Genomic DNA, 20,955 nt, shown 5'->3' with positions numbered 1-20,955 from the left:
CTCTTCTTTTTTTTTTTTTTTTTTTTGAGACGGAGTCTCATTCTGACGCCCAAGCTGGAGTGCAGTGGTGCGATCTCGGCTCACTGCAACCTCTACCTCCCGGGTTCACGCGATTCTCCTGCCTCAGCTTCCCGAGTAGCTGGGATTACAGGCACACACCACCATGCCTGGCTAATTTTTTGTGTATTTTTAGTAGAGACAGGGTTTCACGATGTTGGCCAGACAGGTCTTGAACTCCTGACCTCGTGATCCACCCGCCTCAGCCTCCCAAAGTGCTGGGATTACAGGCATGAGCCACCGTGCCTGGCCATTTCCCTCTTCTCAAATCTCTACAACAGCATCTCAGCCCAGAATGAAGTATGCCCAAGATGTATCTTCATGACCTCAAAAGGGTCTTATAACTTCAAAGAAAGTTTGCAACTACTTTTTAAAAAATTAATTTATTCATTTTTATTTGTATAAAGTTGTGGGGTACAAGTGTAATTTTGCTACATGCATAGGTTACATAGTGGTGAAGTCAGGGCTTTTAGGGTGTCCATCACCCAAATAATGTACATTGTACCCCTTAAGTAATCCTTAAACATTCCCTCCCTTCCCACCGCCTCACCTTTCCAAGTCTCTGTTGTCTGTCATTCCACACTCTATGTCCATGTCCATGTGTACACATTATTTAGCTCCCATTTGTAAGTGAGAACAGGCAGTATTTGTCTTTCTATGTCTTACTTGTTTCACTTAAGATCATGGCCTCCAGTTCCATTCATGTTGCTGTAAAAGATGTTATTTCATTATTTTGTAAGGCTGAGTAGTATTCCATTGTGTATATACACCACATTTTCTTTATCCAATCTTCCGTTGATGGACACTTAGTTTGATTTCATATCTTTGGTATTGTGAATAGTGCTGCAATGAACATATAGGTGATTTTTTGATATAAGGATTTCTTTTTTGTGTGGAGGGTAGCTACCCCCAGAAGTGGGATTGCTAGGTTGAATGGTAGTTCTATTTTTAGTTACTTGAGATATCTCTGTACTGTTTTCTATAGAGGTTGTAAACTGGGTGTACGACTTGGCAAAGAAAATGAATGTACAGGTACATAAAGTTATTTAAAAACAGAGTTCATTTTAAAGTTATTTAAAAACAGAGTTCATTTGTTTAGAAAATAAATAGCTCAAATGAAAACCTGGAGCTCAAACAAAAACAGAATAATAAATAATGCTATTGACCTGGTGAAAATGTACTCTATCTCCTTGAGAGGAACATAGGTATTAATTAAATAAACACCTTAGTTTTAACCTGGTCTATAGAGTTGAAAACCTGTTAAATTCATTGAGAACTCTCAGGACTATTTCTTGCTGCTTACTGGGGACATTGTGAATTTCTGTGTAGATGTTAATGCCAACAACATTTGGTCAGTGTCTACTATATAATCTGTACTTACATGCTCTGCCTCAAGATGCTTAACTATTTCTGAAATTATAAAACCCTCTTTCGAAGTAGAGATAGAATAACGGATCTCCTGCTAAAGCAGAGACACAAAATAATAATTATATGTAAAGTATAAAATAAATCTCTTTTATTTAAAGGGCACAAAGATGAATAGAGAAAAACAGGAGAACTAAATTAAGGCCTTTATTATACTCATAGAAGTTACTATCAACCCTTCATTATTTTTGTTAAATAATGTACATAGCAAGAGATTTGAATTTCTTATTTCAAAATGTCTTGCTTTTCAAAAGTAAATTTTACAGTGCACTCGGAATCTTACATGTTCTCACATATGTAACACAGTAAGCTTGTGGACTGTTGGGTTTAATAAGTGCTCTCAATTTTAAGAAATAAAAATTGAGCTGGGTACGGTGGCTCATGCCTGTAATCCCAGCACTTTGGGAGGCTGAGGCGGGCGGATCGTGAAGTCAGGAGATCAAGACCATCCTGGCTAACACGGTGAAACCCCATCTCTACTAAAAATACAAAAAAATTAGCCCGGCGTGGTGGCGGGCTCCTGTGGTCCCAGCTACTCGGGAGGCTGAGGCAGGAGAATGGTGTGAACCTGGGAGGCGGAGATTGCAGTAAGCTGAGATCACGCCACTGCACTCCAGCCTGGGGGACAGAGCGAGACTCAGTCTCAAAAACAATAAAATAAGATAAAATAAAATAAAATCTTGAAATTCAAGCAGGAATAAATTTACTTTTAAAGTTAATTGTTCAGGTTTGTTAGCATATCTAAGCAAGATTTGGTTCTTACAAATGTTTGGTTGTGTTCTCAATGCTGAAATAAAAGGGAATCCAGTAGTATGTGTCCAGCGGACGCTGGCAGGTGACAGAAGGCTGCCCGTGGCAAGTTGGCCAAACTGTTGACAGACTGTTTTCAGTCCCCCATCCCTGTGGGCCACAGTGAAGAGTTAATGGTGCTTATTAATCCTGCCCACAGTCACAGAGAAATGGTGCTCCCCAGAGAGAGTGTCTGGAAGATAAGGAATGAGAGTACAAAAAATACTGGGCTTCTCTGCAATGTTTTCAGACCTCAGTAGCCAAGAAGAGATTGTATTTCGTGTGTGTGTGTGTGTGTGTGGTGTGTGTGTGTGTGTGTGTGTGAAATAAGAGTAGATTAAACAAAATCTATATTCTAGTTCTAGGTTTTACTTTGTTGATTCATGAATATACAAGACCAAATATATTATGTACATAATCTGTACATTATGTACACAATCCATGAGGAGGACTAGCAAGATGGAATTTCACGTGTGGCTTGTCAAACATCTTGCTGCTTTACATTTTGTACCTTGAATGAAAACCCACGCCCACACATGAGCATGTGTGCACATACACACACATGCACACACACATATACACTCCTTTTGCCAATAAAGGCCACACTGCTAAACCACTTTCAATTGAACATGACCTTTGAGTTGTTTTTCCAATAGTGGTTTCAGGTTTGCACTGTTATTCCCTCTCATGCGGTTGCCTTCGTGACCTAGTGAACATATTTCCAAATTTTCTGGCTGAAGTTACATTTTGCAGAAGAAAAATACTTTTTATCAGTGAAAACCTAAGTGGCTCTATAATAATAATTACAAGATTTATTAAGCTTTCATTGTACTAAGCACTGTCTCATGCTTTATTTCAATGAACTCATTTAATCCTGATTATCTGGGATATAGACACTATTATTAATACAATTATTATTCTTTTTAACAGATAGCAAAACTGAAGCATAGAGATGTTGAGTAACTCACCCAAAGGCACACAGCAAGTAACAAGAGCCAGGATACAAACTCAGGAAGGCTGGTTCTAAGACCCATGCTCTTAATCATTACACTGCTCTTACCACTGTATTGTTTTCTACAGTCAAGGAAGATCTTTAACAACTGGTGTACTTCAAAACAGTGAAATAAAAGGTGGTTAGATAAAATACAGCAAGGGGGCCGAATGGACAGAATAATTATTTCGAAGTCAGAAAGAGCTGGGATTGTCTCTGTAGTAGTGATTTCACTGCTCACTGGATATCCAAGTGCTCCCCTACATTTTCTAGGCTGCATAGTATTAGCTGAGCCCATGTGATCAGTCTGTCCAATGGGCTATTAATGGAGGTGAAACAGGCCATATCTGGACTGAAGAATTTAAAAGCCAATGTGTGAATCTTCAGTTCTCTGTTCATCTGCCACAGTGATCGAGAAAGCTATTTGGTTCAGATGGTGTAGCTAAATGATGGTAAAGATGCAGGCAGCCTAGGTCCATTCACATGGAACAGAGCCCCTCATAAGCCCACTTGGATAGGAGCCAGGAGTAAGAAAGAAACCTGTTATGTTAAACCACTGGTAAATAAGACTAGTTTGTTTCTGATACTATCTAATACAGTCCACAAGTTTCACCAGGTTTTTTGTGTAATCACTGAAAAGGTACTTGACCTTTCTGAGCCTCATTTCATTATTTTTAAAATATGCACACTGACACTCTCCTGGCAGTTGACATGAGGATTAAATGAGAGCTTTTGTATGCTTGGCAAATAGAAGTTGCTCAATAAATAGTAGCTATGGTAATTATTCAGTATTGCACTACATAAAAGTAACGAAACAAGCCTGGGTGTGGTGGCTCATGCCTGTAATCCCAGCACTTTGGGACACCAAGGTGGGAGAATCGCTTGAGCTCAGGAGTTTGGGACTAGCCTGAGCAACATAGTGAGACCTTATTTATATAAAAAGTAAGGAAAATTAGCTGGGTGTGGTGGTGTGTGCCTGTAGTCCCAGCTACTCAGGAGGCTGAGGTGGGAGGATCACTTGAGCCTGGGGAGATCACTCAAGCTTGCAGGGTTGTAGTGAGCCAAGATCAAGCCACTGAACTCCAGCATGGGAAACAGAGCAAGACGCTGTCTCTTCAAAAAAAAAAGAGCAGCCTAAGTAACTTAGTGTATAAAAGATGTGAACAACATTTGCATAGCAGAGTTTATTACTGGGTTCCTGTAAATTGCTTATAATTGTAAAACAGCCAAAGATTATTTCCAATACAACATGTAAACAAGGTTATAATATGCACCCATTTTATAAATATATTTTGGCACCTAACATTCACACTCCTTTTGTTAACCGTAACTCAAAATCCCATGGGAAATCCTCTTGCCCCCCCACCCCCCATTCTCAACCAACATGCTCCAGCTAGGGCTCCATTTACATTCCAGGATAGAGCCCGTGACCTGAGTTTAAGCCAGTTATCACAGTTCATTTCCCTCGCCACAGTAATTGGTTCAAGGATGAACACATTGTCTGCTCAGAGTTAATAAGATGCAATGAGAATGCTGGTAATCCTGGAAAAAAGGTATTAGATTTTTTTTTCTCATTTGAACATAAGATGCGGAAATTGTTGGAGGTGTGGCAGCCATCTTGAGCCACGAAGGAAGAGCCTGCCTGGGAATAAAGCCAACGTGGAGGTGAATGATACCAAGCACATGGTTGTGATGGAGAAATGGCATCTAGTGACATTGTTTGAGCCCCTGATCAAGCTGCCTCTGAAATAAAACATTGAGATTTTCACTTTAGTGAGCTAAAAATTGTTTTTTATTTAATCAAGTGGTATATGAGATTTTGGTCAGAAGGGAAGTTTGGGTATCCCAAAAGCAAAGTACCCAGTTCTGACTAGATGGATGTAAAATTTAGATCACATGAGTCTGTACAGAATTCCTTCCCATTCTTGGAGCTTTTCCTCTGTCATTCTTCCTGGACTCTGCATTGGCCTCTTGGTTTTATTACCTCAAAATCCACATTGTTGGATTCAGAACTCTCCTTTATCTAATGGGTGAGTCCATTATTAGGTAAACACAGTTAGGCTTACTTGCCTAAGCATTAAAACTACTTATATAATTAAAATTTTTCCAAAATGACAAATTTACAACCAGAATATATTTCTTTTTCTCCCATTTAAACAAAGCCTTGCATATAAGTAAAGCAGGCATTCTTCAGCAGAGACATACGTTTTGCTCAAGAAATATAGAACTTTTAATTAATACTATGTTTCTTTATCTCAAAGAAGAGAACATGTACAGCATATTAGAATTTATTCTCATTTTTGGCTCATAAATTTGCTACATGGAATTGTATAAACTGTATTTTATAAACTATATTTTAATAACCAGGAACAAGTAGTATTTTTCATAGACTGGATTATTATTTTCAATTTGTCATTCTCTTGTAATAGGATTATACAACCATCTTCTTTCCCATAAGACTTTGTAATGATTCCCAGGAGAATCGATGGTATATACAGCCCCATCCCATTGATGTGGATATAAATCTGTTTGCATGATTTGGCTTGGTTCTTGAGCTTCTGCCATTCATCCTGAAACGAGGATGATCTGAATAGCCACTGGGTCCAAGGAAATTGAAGAGACACATGGAGGAGATCTCAACTCTGTCCACACCAAAAGCTAAGTCTACCTGATATCAGCTGAGCCCAGCAGAATCACAGACTACTCACAGGCCAATGAGTGAAAATAAATGCTTGTTGTGATAAGTCACTAAATTTTGGAGTTATATGTTATACAGAATTATTGTAATTATTTTATCAGTAGCTGACTAATACACCCCAACCCTATTATAAAATAATGCTAAAAATAATGCTTTCTCTTTCAAATTTAAAGTGTCAGGTATTCTGTCTCTGATAATTTGTAGTATCTTGAGACTCTAAAATATTTTTATAATCAAAATTTATTATCTTTGCAATATTGTACTTAGCATGGCGAATTGGAAAGCATTCAAGATATACTAGGAGTCACTAGAACTGGATTCTAATCCTGGTTTGGCCACTATAAGTAATGTGTCTTTCACAAGCTGCTTAACCTTTCTGGACCTCTCAGTTATTTATAAAATGAGGGTTGAACTAGATTCTCTACAGCCAAAATGTTATAGTTGTGGTCTTCAAGTTATGTAATGTGTGTACATAAGAATGAAATGGAATAATTATGTTATATGCTAAACGATTTTCAAATATAGGTAAAATAATAATTCAAGGTGTAAGAATTCTGAGAATGTTTTTATATTCCTGAGTTTATTAGATAAATGAGATACATGTATCAGTAAGTTTCTTAGATTTAGTCTGGCTGACTCTTACAAGACTCGGGTCTTACAATTTCAAAAATGTTTGTGAATATTCTAGAATAGAGAAAGTGACCTAAAGAAAAATGTATTGATTACCTAGGCTGTACTCAGAACACGTGTATTAATTAGTCCACTCAGTCTGCATTAGCAGAATACCACAAACTAGGTGGTTTCAACATAAGAATTTTATTTTCTCACCGCTCTAGACACTGGAAATTCAAGATCAAGGTGTCAACTGGTTGGTTCTTGGTAAGGGCTCTCTCCTTGGGTTGCAGATGGCTGCCTTCTTGCTGTGTCCTCCCTTGGGCTTTCCTCTGTGTAGTGCAAATAGAGAAAGAGAGATCTCTGGTCTCTTTTTATGAGGACACTAGTCCTATCATATTAGAGCTCTACCCTATCACCTCATATGACCTTAATTACTTTCTTAAAGACCTCTCTCCAAATACAGTCATATTGGGATTAGGACATCAAATTTGAATTTTGGCGGGACAAAATTCAGTCCATAACAACACATATAATGAAAATATAATTTAGTGGAAGGAACACAGATTCTAGTTTCAGATAAGGCAAGGATGAACATGAGATCCTGTTACGTAAGGTATCTCTAAATTCTTTCCCATAGAAGAATGACTTATGGGCAATAATACACAAGAAAATTAGATTTTTATGGACTATGCTCCACCTTTTTGCAAGCAGGCCAATCTTTGGATTTGGAGGTGAAGAACTGCTATGACTTTACCCAATGTCTCAATTCATACTTTATGGAGAAACATGGCTATTTCTCTATACAGCCAGGTCCAGACATGCAAGCTCTGCATTATATGTCAGATATGATAGAACTTCAGCTCCATCCTTTTCCTGCATTCTCACCTGGATCAAAAGCAACACTTCAGGTTTCCATGTACATGCTCAGGTTATCCTACATATAGGACAGCAATCTTGGCCCTGACACACGGAATAAGTATGACGTGCTGAACCCTCTCATCACTTAACCAAACATACACTGTCACTCTGTCTGGAACAAAATTGCTGAACCACCAGTTCAATCACTTGATAGTATTCTACCAATTCCTTCCCCTTAAATTTGACAGATTTGCTCAGTTGCTGCCTTTGCACTCAAGTCCTTTTTTCTAGCAGTAATGTAGAAGTACTCAAATTATGATTTTGTCCTCACACAACTGGGAGCTGCACTTAGTCTAAATGAGATGATAGATACAGACGCTATGTAGTCACAGACACCTTGAAATTTGCTTCAAGATGATAGCAAACATTTTTGTAAACAAGTGAACTTTCATATTGCAAACAATGCATCAGTGGAAATTTCCTTTTAAGAAAAAAAACTTTGAGACACTTTTGGTGTTAGTTTTGTAACCTCAGGTAAATATTTTAGTCTTTTAATGCTTTGATTTCCTTCACAGTAAAATGAAGACGATAATTCCTACTTTGTAAAGCAGTGGTTCTTAAAAGATGACATTGGTTTGAGAAAAATATCCGGAGTCCTGACTGAAAATGCAGAGTACTTAGGGTACACCCAGACATACAAAGTAGGTGGCCCAAAAAGCAGCATTTTTAGGAAACACCCCAATAATTTATGATGTAAGCATCACTGGGCTCTTGTTTTGTGAAATATGATAGCAAAAAATTAATTAAATGAGAAAATATCGAGCACTGGTTCCCTTTCCCATACGTGAACAATAATCACTATAACATTCATTTAAAAAAATTAAATCTGAGATCAAGAGTTGGTGACTAACCTAAGTGCCCATTGACTAATGAGTGGATAAAGAAAATATGGTATATGTACACCATGGAGTACTACTCAGCCATAAAAAAGAATGAAATACTGTCTTTTGAAGCAACTTGGATGGTGCTGGAGGCCACTATTCTAAGTGAAGCAAATAAGGAATGGAAAACCAAATATTGTATGTTCTCACTTGTAAGTGGGAGCTAAGCTATGGGTACACAAAGGCATGCAGAGTAATATAATGGACTTTGGAGACACAGAAAGAGGAAAAGGTGAGAGGGGGTGAGGGATTAAAAAAACTACATATTGAGTACAGTGTACACTACTTGGGTGATAGTGCACTAAATTTTAGACTCCATCACTATACAATTCATCTATGTAACCAAAAACCACTTGTACCACAAAAGCTATTTAAATTCAAAAATATATTTTAAAATAAAGGTTAGGGGAAAATTTAAAAAGATATGAATTTAAAAGAATATGATAACAACTTATAAAAATGATAGTACGGTATTTTCTTTCATAGGCAAAACAAAAGTGTTGGTGTCTTCTTTCTTTCTTTCCTTCCTTCCTTCCTTCCTTCTTTCTTTCTTTGTTTTTTTTTTTTTTTTTTAGAGATGAAATCTTGCTCTGTTGCCCAGGCTGTAGTACAGTGGCGTGTTCTCAGCTCACTGCAACCTCCCCCTCCCGAGTTCAAGCAATTCTCCTGTCTCAGCCTCCCAAGTAGCTGGGACTACAGGCGCACACTGCAACACCCAGCTAATTTATTTTGTATTTTAGAAGAGATGGGGTTTCACTATGTTGCCCAGGCTGGTCTTGAACTCCTGAGCTCAGGCAATCTGCCCGCCTCGGGCTCCCAAAGTGCTAGGATTACAGGCATGAGGGTGGCTACTTTCAAGACACACTTGAACCCCTCTCACTCCCCAAAAACCAAAGTAACAAGTATATATCTAGGTGCAAACAAACTAGTCTAGGAACAGCCTAGACAAGATGCAGGCCAGTTACTGTGCTCTTTTCTAAGAGGCTTCAGCATGATGTCAGAGCCACAGCCCCCTGTTGGAAGCTTATTGTACATAAGTGACCATATATTGCAGTGTGTGGCCCTACTACCCCAGCCACAACTGACAAGGCCAGAGAAATAAGCCTGGTCTAAAAGTCTGCCAATGTCTCCTAGCCTATAGAGTGAGTGACCCAGTACGACAACCCAATAAGAGAAGCCTATACTGGAGGGTAACTTCTTGACCCAACCGCATCTTCTCTCCTTGGGAGCTCCAATCTGAGTCATACTTGCATTTGAGAGGAATGCTGAAGCAGCATTCCATCCATATCCAAGATCCTCAGATTACACACACATTTGTGTGTACCCTTCCCTGGAGCTTTTCCTCCCAGTGACCAGAAAGCTGGAAGTGCCTAGAAGCTCATGCATCTCCTCAGTTAGTCAATGACTGAGACATGTCAGTCTGGGATGAGACTAAAGGACTCTCCATGGTCTTTGCCTGAGATTGCATCGTTGCTTGGCTTCTTAACCTCCATGGTCTTTGCCTGAGATTGCATCGTTGCTTGGCTTCTTAACCTTCTCCCTCCCCTACTATTGTTTTCTGAGAGCACTTAGTAACTCACCTTAACAAATCACACAAAAGTTCTGGCTCTGCTTCTGAAGAAACTTATATACGAAGATTTCATGAGAAGCAGAGAGATATTCAAGAGGGGGCAATCAGTAAGTGACCCAAATACAACTCTGTTCAACTCCAGGGTGGCTTAAGCCAATAAGTCTTTCTTATTCTCTTGGCAGAATAAGAGCAGTAGGAGCCAGAGGGAAGTCTATGTTAAGAGTATAGGAGAACACTAGTGAGTGAGTTAGGGGGAGGAGAGGCAGTCACAAAGGAAACTAAGGCAGAACAGTGGAGAAAGCATCTGGACAGCGTGTGGGGTAGGGAGCTGCAGAGTGCAGGAAAGATCACAGGTCATGCTGCTGGCTTAGGAGAGTTTTGTTGAGCCACCAGAACCGCTGTATGAAATAACTTCCTGTTTTCTATGATGTATGGCTCTACAGCTGCAATGATATCTGTCTGTTACTCCTCTGTGTATCCTTTTAATAAACTCCATTACCCAGTGACCCAAATATAACTCTGTTCTTTGAAAACTCAAAGGGCCTAAGAAACCCACACTATGAGAAGTAGAAATAACACCCCAATCATATGCATGTACAATGTTTTAGATGTTTACATTATATATTAAGTAGGTCCCTTCAGCTCCTTTTAATTTTGTTTTTATTATTAAAATTATAATATGTTTTCTGTGTTATAACTTCTAGCTAGGCCAGGCGCGGTGGCTCACGCTTGTAATCCCAGCACTTTGGGAGGCCGAGGCGGGCAGATCACGAGGTCAGGAGATCGAGACCACGGTGAAACCCCGTCTCTATTAAAAATACAAAAAATTAGCCGGGCGTGGTGGCGGGCGCCTGTAGTCCCAGCTACTCGGAGAGGCTGAGGCAGGAGAATGGCATGAACCTGGGAGGCGGAGCTTGCAGTGAGCTGAGATTGCGCCACTGCACTCCAGCCTGGGCGACAGAGCGAGACTCTGTCTCAAAAAAAAAAAAAAAAAAAAAAAAATCTAGCTAATGCAAACTCCATTCTTTATTGTGTCACTAATTTAATAACCAACAAAATCCCTTCTAATTCCTTAGTAAATGAATTTGTTCTGTGTAATTATTAAGTGGAATACATCTCTTCAGTATAAAATCTATTGTACCTAAATTTAAAATTAAACATTTGAGATATCAACAATTTACAACAGTAACAAGTAGAGGGATTTTCTTAAATGTGTAATTCTGAAGCTCAACATATTAAGTTCTCTTGTTAAGCCAGAGAGAGTCCCTATTTCAGATTTTCTGTTTCCTTGACACCTATAGGTTGAAATCTTTGTTTTATAGGCTTCTGCTTGGAACTTCACTGACTCATTTTATGGTCGACCACATAAGAACATAACTTAATACATTCTCTTAAAAATAAAGTGCAGATACTGATTCTGTGATTGCTTGGATTAAATTTTTAAAAATACGAACACAAATCTACGGGCATAGGTGATGGTATTGCATCTGAAGCACTGTAATTGTAGCTAAACTGCATTCAAAGAAAACATTTGCTGAAGTAACCTATTTATTCATCTACTTCTATAAAGCTCTTAGGAAACCGTGGACCGTTTAGTTATACATCAGGAAGGCACACAAATTAATGACACTAAAACTAAATAAAACAATTCCCTTTCTAGCAGGGGAGGTGTTTGCTAACAATTACTTTATCTAAAAAAAATTCTATCTGAATTTCTTAACACATCATAAAAAATCGCTTCATTGCTTCAAAGATACTTTCAGGAAGTACATGATCTAGAATAGATAATCTAGGGGATATGCTAAATTGAACAGCAGAAGAGTTTTTGTTTTTCAAGAACAGATTTGCATTAATTTAATGCAGATGACCTCACTTTCTGAGCAACTAGCAAATAAAACTATACATGTTAATGGTTTCCATAACATAGGAGCATACTATTCCAATAATTATGCTTAAGAATATACAATCAGTAATGGCAATTCTGCCTCACTGAGGATGTGAAAAGACTGTCTTAAATATTAAATAAGTACCCTTAGCCTTACTCATGAAGGAAATGCAAATTAACACTACCAGTTTGTACCTCATTTGTTGGCAAAAAGCCAACAGTTTGTTAACACACTCGGTGAGCCCTCAGAAATGGGCTTCTCACACATTGTGGGAATGCAGTTGGTACAACCCCTTACTGAGAACAACTTATCTATTGAAATTACAAATGGACATACCCATACCAATTTTCCTTATGGTAATTCCAATCAACACACTTGCACTTGGGCAAAATTCCTTCTGCAAAAATTTATTCATTACAGCCTTATTTGCAGTAGCACAAGACCAGTAAAAGCCTAAACATCCACTAGTAGGTGATTGGTTGAATTAATTATGGTGCATCCTCTGGGATACTATGAAGCCATAAAAAGGAATGAAAAGTGCTCTATGAGCTGATAGAGAAAGATCTTGAAGATAAATATTTAGAAAAAAATTCAAGATGGGGAAAAGTACTTATAGCATGGAAAAAATGAGAAAATAAGAAAATAGCTTCACATGTGTTTGCACTTCCACAGAGAATGTTGAAAGGATACAATATAAAATAATGAAAATGATTACCTATATGGATGAGAAGAGGGAAGGATTTGGCTATCAGGGGACAGACCGTGAATGTATTACCTCTGTATAGAGTTAAATAAAAACTAACAAGAAATAATAAAATCAGTTCTCGAACACAGGCTGAAAAACCTTAGCTTCCAAGTTTGCATCACTTCAACGATAAGGAATGCTCTAGTTCAGGGTTTGGCAAAATACAATCTTTGGGCCAAATCTGGTTTGCTGCCTGTTCTGGGCAATAAAGTTTTATTGGAACACAACTATCGCATTTGTTTATGTATTGTCTATGGCTGCTTTTGCACTACAATGGCAAAGTTGAGTGGTTGAACTATATGGCCCATAAAACCTAAAATATTTACTGTTTGAATCTTTATAGAAAAACTTTGCCAACCTCTGCTCTATATTGATATCAGGTCTGAATCAAGTCACAAGTGAATAAGGAAAGATGTCTACCCCCTTCCTCACTTAAAATACTTCTTCTATACATTCTTCAATTTTTTATTTTATTTTTTTCTGTGTTCTAGAGTATGTGCCTTTTTTAAAATTACATATTGACAAATTATAGTTTCATATGTATTCTTCAGATTTTATATTCTTTGGTGCTAATTCTATCTAGTATGCACACTAGATTGTAAATAACTATACTCAGGTTGCTTTCCTCTTGGCCGAAATTCTACATCCTAAATATAGTGGAGAATTATCTTTTCCTTTCTACATCCAGACTTGCTTCCTTTCTGTAATAGTGCCTCAGATTTCTTACAAGTTAGGTTTGACCCAACTTCAACTCCAGGATGCTTAAGCCAATTAGGGTTTCTTATTCTCTTCTTAAAGGCACTTGGTCAGGAATCAGTATATAGGCTGGGTGTGGTGGCTCACGCCTGTAATCCCAGCACTTTGGGAGGCCAAGGTGGGCAGATCACCTGAGGTCAGGAGTTCGAGACCAGCCTGGCCAACATGGTAAAACCCTTGTCTACTAAAAATACAAAAATTAGCCCAGCATGTTTTTGGGTGCCTGTAATCCCAGCTACTTGGGAGGCTGAGGCAGGAGAATTGCTTGACCCTAGGAAGTGGAGGTTGCAGTGAGCTGAGATCGTGCCATTGCACTCCAGCCTGGGCAACAGACTGAGACTCCATCCCAAAGAAAAAAAGGAATTGGCACATGATCTAAGACAGACTAATTAGAGCCATTGGAACCCAATTTCAGGACTTTTGTTTGTGCTCTCAGGAAAACCAGGCAAGCCTAAAGAAATGAAGCTGCAAACTTAAAGCAATATAAAGTCAATATGGTCATGGGAGATGGTGTTGCTGATATGACCTAAGAGAAAGTCTGCTAAAATAATTTCTGGGAAAATGTTTTTCTTAAAAAAGGAAGACATATGTGATTGGCATCTTCCTGTCTCCTAATTTTCTGCCTCAAATGCTGATGTGATGTCTGGGTCTGCAGCAGCTATCTTACAATAGTGAGGCAATAATCAAGAGAATGAAAACCAATATGCTAAGTGAATTGAAAGTGTATTACTAGGTTCAATCAGGAAAACAGAGATACTCTAGGTACTTCAGGAATAAAAGCTTTAATCAAGAATGATTATTTACATTAATGTTGAAAGACCACAGGGAATAAAGATAAGAGAAGTTGTTGCCTGAAGGTCAAGGTCAAGGAAGGAGACTTTGAAAACTTTAGCCTGAAGGACTGAAGCAGGGAGTTTACAGAAGTTCTCTAGGAAACTAATCCAATTCTCAATAATCTCCAAAAAGCTCCCCAAAATTGTCTTAGTCAATGACAATTATGTAAGTGGTTCTCACACCAGCCAAAAAGATGTGTAAATCTTACATTTGCCCATTCTTCCTTTTCTATCTGAAATCCTCTCTTTTTTGTCGACTGAGCTCCCCTCACTGACAAAATATCATGGAGTCACACAAGAAAAGAATCTGGGAAAAGTACTTCTCAGCTTCTGCTATGCAACGCAAAGGACAGCATAAAAGGGGGTGAAAATGACATCCGAGAATCCAGCAAAGAGTATAAGGACAGAAAAAGTTGAAAGCTTTGTTGAGCAACTGACTTCATACCAGCAACCACCTTTCTCTGGATTTCACTTTATGAGAGAAAATAAACTTCTATTTGTTTAAGCCATTATCCTTTGGCCCTTTTTGAAATCAAATGCGTGCCTCACTGTTACAATGTCCTTTTATGAAAACCATGAGATAGTAGGCATAGAAATGTGAATTTTCAAAAGTACTAAAATAGAAAATTAATTTCCTATATATAATCAGGAATTTTAAGACTAGAGTGTTGTGTTGTTTCAATGGTAGCAATAAAGATCAAATGTGACACTGCATCTCAGCTCTAGATTACTGGCTCATTCCCAAGGGTCCCCTGCTTGGCTTTGTTTTTCCTTTTCCTCTGCTTCTTTTTTTTTTTTTTTTTGAGACAGAGTCTCGCTCTTGTCGCCCAGGCTGGAGTCCATTGGCGCGATCTCGGCTGACTGCAAGCTCCATCTCCGAGGTTCACGCCATTCTCCTGCCTCAGCCTCCTGAGTAGCTGGGACTACAGGCGCCCGCCACCGCGCCGGGCTAATTTTTTTGTATTTTTAGTAGAGACGGGGTTTCACCGTGGTCTTGATCTCCTGACCTCGTGATCCGCCCAACTCGGCCTCCCAAAGTGCTGGGATTACAGGCATGAGCCACCGCCCCCGGCCTTCCTCTGCTTCTAATGCATCCTTCCCACACTCCAAATCTCACTTGTCAACAACCTATTCTTTTTTTTTTTTCTTTCTGTCACCCAGGCTGGAGTGCAGTGATGTGATCTCAGCTCACTGCAACCTCCACCTTCCAGGTTCAAGCGATTCTCCTGCCTCAGCCTCCCGAGTAGCTGGGATTACAGGTGTGCGCCACCATGCCCGGCTAATTTTTGTATTTTTAGTAGAGATGGGGGTTTCACCATATTGGCCAGGCTGGTCTCAAACTCCTGACCTTGTGATCTACCTGCCTTGGCCTCCCAAAGTGCTGGGATTACAGGCGTGAGCCACAGCTTCCGGCCAACATCCTACCTATTCTTTAAGGCCAATCACTTCATGAACATGTCCTCGATGACTGCCCAGACACAAGCTCTCACTCTTCACAGTGATCATGATAGAAAACATTCTCTGCCTCATACTGAATTTTGAGATAGAATAGATCACAGCAATCCCCTTATTCTCTACCGCAAGGGCCAACAAACTCTGGTCTGCAGGTGTGCTTGTGTTTACTGAAGAACAGCCGTGCCTGTTCTCTTACATATTGTCCATTGCTACTTTCACACTACAACAACAGGGTTGAGTAGTAGCCTGAGACAGCGTGGCCCACAAAGATGAAAATATTTACTGTGTTGCCTTTTACAAAAAAAGTTGCAGACCCCAATTCTATTGGATTATAAGTTGGAGGTTATTATTCATTATTAGCAGCTAGGTATTGCCTAACTTTGTAAGGTGTTTTATTTGAAGCAGGCATTTTCTGGCTTAAAGAAATAAAGAAGGATTCATATGGGCTCAGGTCATGGAGAATTATTTTAAGGCTATCCAGGGGAGTAAGTCTCATAGCCCATCTGTCATGGTTCTGAATATAGCAGTAGTACCAGTGATATTGTTAATAACCAACATACATTGAATGTTTCCTTTGCACCAGGCACTGTCCTAAGTTATTTTCTTGTATTGATTCATTTATTTCTTCCTATAACCCTAAGAGAAAGGTTCAGTGCTTATCTACACTGTAAAGATGAGGATACCAAGGAGCAGAGATGGGAAGTAGCTTGCCAAAAGCTATGTGACTCAGAAGAACTAAAGTCAAGATTTGGTACCCAGCAGTATGTCTGCAGAGCCTGTGCTCTAAACCACCACACAGTACCACTTCTTGGCAGCATACCTAGCTCAAATCTTTTTTCTCCCTCTCTGCTTCTCTCCTCTACTGGGGCTATGGGCTACCAGGGAGGTTCTCTGACAGGTGCTTGTCAGAAAGGGACAATATAAGCATCGGGAATTTCCTCAGTTACCAGATATTTGCAAATGTCAATTATATTACAGAACGTAGCAGCCCCTAGTGTGGTGTGTCTGGTACAAGCGTACATGTCCTGTTGTTTGTGTTTCTCTAGGAAGAATGAAACCCACTCTCCGACCTGTGTCATTCCTGGGACACATCACAGGCACTTAAATCTTTTCTTGATCACTGTGGGAAATGCTAGGGACTGCGGATCATAATTTAGTTTTTCCTTGGTCTGATTTGGTCCTGTCTGTGCTTTTGAAACCAGACTTTTAGAAAGGGTGGTATACATTCCCTGCCTCCACATCCCTTGCCACTGATCCCTTCTCACCTGCTACCATCTGGTTTCTGCCCCTATGACTCCACTCAAATTGACCTTGCTAAAGTAATTGGTGAACTCCTCGTTGCCAAAAGAGAGGTACACTTTTCAGCTGTGTCACACTCCATTTCTCTGTACCTTGTGCTGCTTCTGACTTCACTTTATTTCCCTTTCTTCACTGCTGGGACATCACTCTCTCTGCTTTTCTTTTTTCTCTTTGATTGCTCTATCTTGGGCTCCCTGTAGGCACATCTAAATTTGGGAAGTCCTTAGGGCTCTATCCTCAACCCTTCTCTCCTTGTCTATAACCTTGATTCCAGCAAAATTTCACCCGTAGCCATGGAGTCCCAAGACTTTATTCCCAGAAAACCCTTCCTCCTGAACATCACATCTATTTCAGTGTCTGTTATCCAGACAAGCTCCTCTTGGATATCCTACAGGGACTTAAAACATCACATCTCCAAAGCTGATTTGATAATCTTCCCTCCAAATCTGCTGCTTGTCCTTTGCTCCCTATTTCTGAGACATCACTTTCCATCCAAATAACCAAACCAGAAACTCCAGATTTGTCCTAAACCCTACTTTTATTTTACCCCAATCACCAATTTCTGGACTCCACCCTCTTGGTACCTCTCCTATCAGTCCTCTCCTCTCTGGGCCCTACTGTCCCAGTTTTGGTACCTAATTCTCTTGCCTAAATTTCTGTAAATGCTTCCTTATTGGTTTCTCTGCTTCCACTCTCACCCTTTCCAGTACATCTTTCATACTACTGTCAATTTTTTTCTTCCATCAACCAAGTCTGATCATGTTATTGTTGTTCAAAATGTTTCAATGAATCCCAGCTGCTTACAGAATAATAAACTCCTTTACCAGGCAGACAAGTCCTTGATAATCTGGTTCTTATTTCTCTTTCAGTCTCATCTCCCAATGCACCTTCATTAATATTAAACTTTGTGTTATTAATTTGAAGGACTTCCTTGTTCCTTCTTGGAATCCCCCATCCCTCTTCCTGGTGTGTCTTGTGAACTTCTGCTCACCCCTCAAGTTTCAGCTTAAATACTCCCTTCCCCTGGAAGCTGGGCCTCTGATGTCACACCACTCTGCTCATCATGTTGCACCCATAGTGTTTGACTGACTCCTGAGAGATTTGAACTCAGGAGGATGTTGCAAACACCTAGCAGGATTAGAACCTCAAGTGCAAAGGGGCAAACACATTCAAGCTTCATCACAAACTGTAAATCATTTTTCTATGTTGATAGGCTAGAAATTGTGAATTCACAATGCTGCAATTTATTTTTATGGGTTCTCCAGTGGTTCCACAATAGCATATTCCTCACAAAAGTAACCTCTGAATTCTCAGGTAGATCTCTTACTGGTCTCCTCTCCAAAATGCTTTTCACATTGCAGCCTTGGTAATCTTTCCAAAACACACATCTGATCAACTCTCTCCCCCTATCTCAAATACACCACATGCTGCTTAAAACCCTTTATGGCTTCTCAATATTCTGAAGTTAAAATGAAGCAAAAAACACCTCTTAAAAGGACCTACACTACCTGGCCATTCCTTTGACTCCTACTGCACCTTGTCCCACTGTCTGCATTGCAGCCACTTTTCTGGGTTCCTTGTATGCCTCCCCTGCCCCACTGCAGAGCCTTTGCAAGTGCTTCTCTGCCTACATAACGTGTTCCATTCTCCTTCTCCTAGTCCATTCAACATCACCTCCAGTGCTGCTTCCTCAGGGTAGTTTCTCATCCTTCTCGTGTAGATCAAATTCCCCACGTGCCTGTCCTCCAGTGTTTGTCACCCTGCATTTTGGTCCTGAACCATCTGATGATTTGGTTAATACCTCCCTTCCTAGGGCTGGCTGGTGAACTCTGTGAGAGTAGGAGCCATGTCTCTCCTGTTCCTAGCTGAATCCCAATGTATCCCAGTTCACTCACAGTGGTCGGCATAAAGGAGTTCGATATATACTTGCTGAATGAATGAGTGAATAAATGAAGGTCAAAAATCAAGGGGTTTTCGTAATGCTTTTTACCTTTACCACTACCCTGTATTTGCACGTTCCTTAACAATATCCTAAAATGCTTTCAGATAAGCTTTTCTAATATTAACAACTGACTTTAAGAGCAGAAAGGGCAACCCATGCAGGTGACTTGTCCAATGCTACATGACTAGTAAGCAATAATTTGGGACTATTTCACTTTGTCACTTTTCAGACCAGGCCTATGGCCATTAAACAGCCAAAACAGGAAGCAAAAGAAGATAAGGTAGAATTTAATAGGGAATAGATACACAAAGACAATAAAACAAAAATATCCAAACAAATTAAAATAAAAACACAAATTTTATTTTAGACTGATAAAACTTTGGTTCAGGGAACACAGACAAAAATCCTCTGCTGTCATTTCAGCATGTACCGTTTGGGCTACGAGGAAAAGCATGTCATCTTTCTCTGTATAACAGAGGCAGTTAATATTTTATCCTAATTCTCATTAAAATGTGTATGTTCAATAAATGTCGGCTATTAAACTGTTGGTGAGAAAGTCTATTTCTGGAAACCTTTTCATTATTTCCTTAATAAGACTATTTATGGTTTTTTTAAGGAAACAAGGCAAAACGTAATCACTTAGCAGGTTAAAAGGGTAGCTGGAGTTGCCTTACTTTCAAAGAGCTACCTCAAAATAACTAGTTCATTTATCTAATATGTTGAAAATCCCTCTATTAATATTGAAACACAATTTGTAAAGAGAAAAATTTAAATCACCTAAGATAATTCAGGGCCTTTATAGTTTTACATTAATATGCCCTTTAATATCCAGATGTTACTTACCTAATAAAATGTACAATTAGCTGTGAATTGACATGAACAAGTATTTACTGAGCACCGATTACGCCGAAAGCTCCGTACTTTCTATGGGGTTTATATCAGAGCAATTCGAGTCTCCCCACTACCTCATTTAGTTTAAGCTCATTTTGCCCTGAGTTTATCTGGTAGCACTTTATTTTAGCGGACAAGGTGGGAAAGGAATGTATAAAAATACAAGGTAGACGTGCACAAGAATCTTCGTTCTGTTATTATTTAGTAAAGTAAGAACTGGAAACAACTTAACGTCCAGGGTTAGTTAGTTTCACTCACTCGACGGAAAGTATGCAGCGGTTAATGTATTTCTGCATTTTCCCATATTTCCAGTGACCATACAGTACTTTTGCAATTCGGAGTACAAACGAAAAAGGGCGAGAGAAGGTCGCATTTTGCCTGCCGGAGCTAGGGGCGCGCTTGCCGGATCCAACGAGTTTTCGGTGCCGGAAAACTTGTCTTCGCTCACATTCTCGGATTCCCGCGGCTGCAGAAGCCGGAGGCGGGACGTGAAGCGCAGTGAGCAAGGCGGGCCGTGTCAAGGCGCGCCAGGCGAGGAGCGCCACGGGCGGCAGAACCCCTCGGCCCGACGGGCCGAGGGCTAGGGTAATGCGCCTGCGCGCCCGTCACGTGGTGAGGGCTCCGCGCAAAGCGGGTTAAAAGTCACGACCGCGAAGAGCCCGCGAGCGTCCTGCTGGTCGGTGCGGCGCTCTCCGCTGCCTTTAAGACGAGTTTGACCCAGGCCGCTCCGCAGTTCCCGCCCCTCGGCCCAGCTCAGCTCCATGAACCTAGCGGAGCCGCCTAGTACCCTTTCTCGCCGACCGCACAGGCGCGCGAAACCGCGTCTTTCAACTGACAATGAAGCCGTAGCCGCGCAGTTCGGCCACTCCGGGCGAATCGGCGCGAGGCCGGGAGGGGGAGGGGGAGGGGGGAGACGGTTGGGTCAAGCTCCGCCCCAGCTCGCGCCCCTATTGGTGGGCGCAGCGGTTCTGGGCCCGCCCCTTAACGGACCTGTCGCCTTGTGACAGGCGGAGGGGCCAGTTCCTGTCGGGCCGGGGGCGGAGTCAGAGGTTGCTTGAGCTCCGCCCGGACTCCAGGGGGCTCCTCCCCCTGCTCCTCTCGGCTGGGCGGGCGGCGGGCTAGAGAGGGAATGTCATTGCTTCTCAGAGCCCTGGTGCCGCCTCCGTCTGCTGCTTCTTCTCTGGCGCCCTCGCCCCGTTGGCTT

The sequence above is a fragment of the Nomascus leucogenys genome, chromosome 4, assembly GCF_006542625.1.
Source record: "Nomascus leucogenys isolate Asia chromosome 4, Asia_NLE_v1, whole genome shotgun sequence".
NCBI lineage: Eukaryota > Metazoa > Chordata > Mammalia > Primates > Hylobatidae > Nomascus > Nomascus leucogenys.
The sequence above is the reverse complement of the archived record's forward strand: the minus strand, read 5'-3'. Positions refer to the sequence as shown.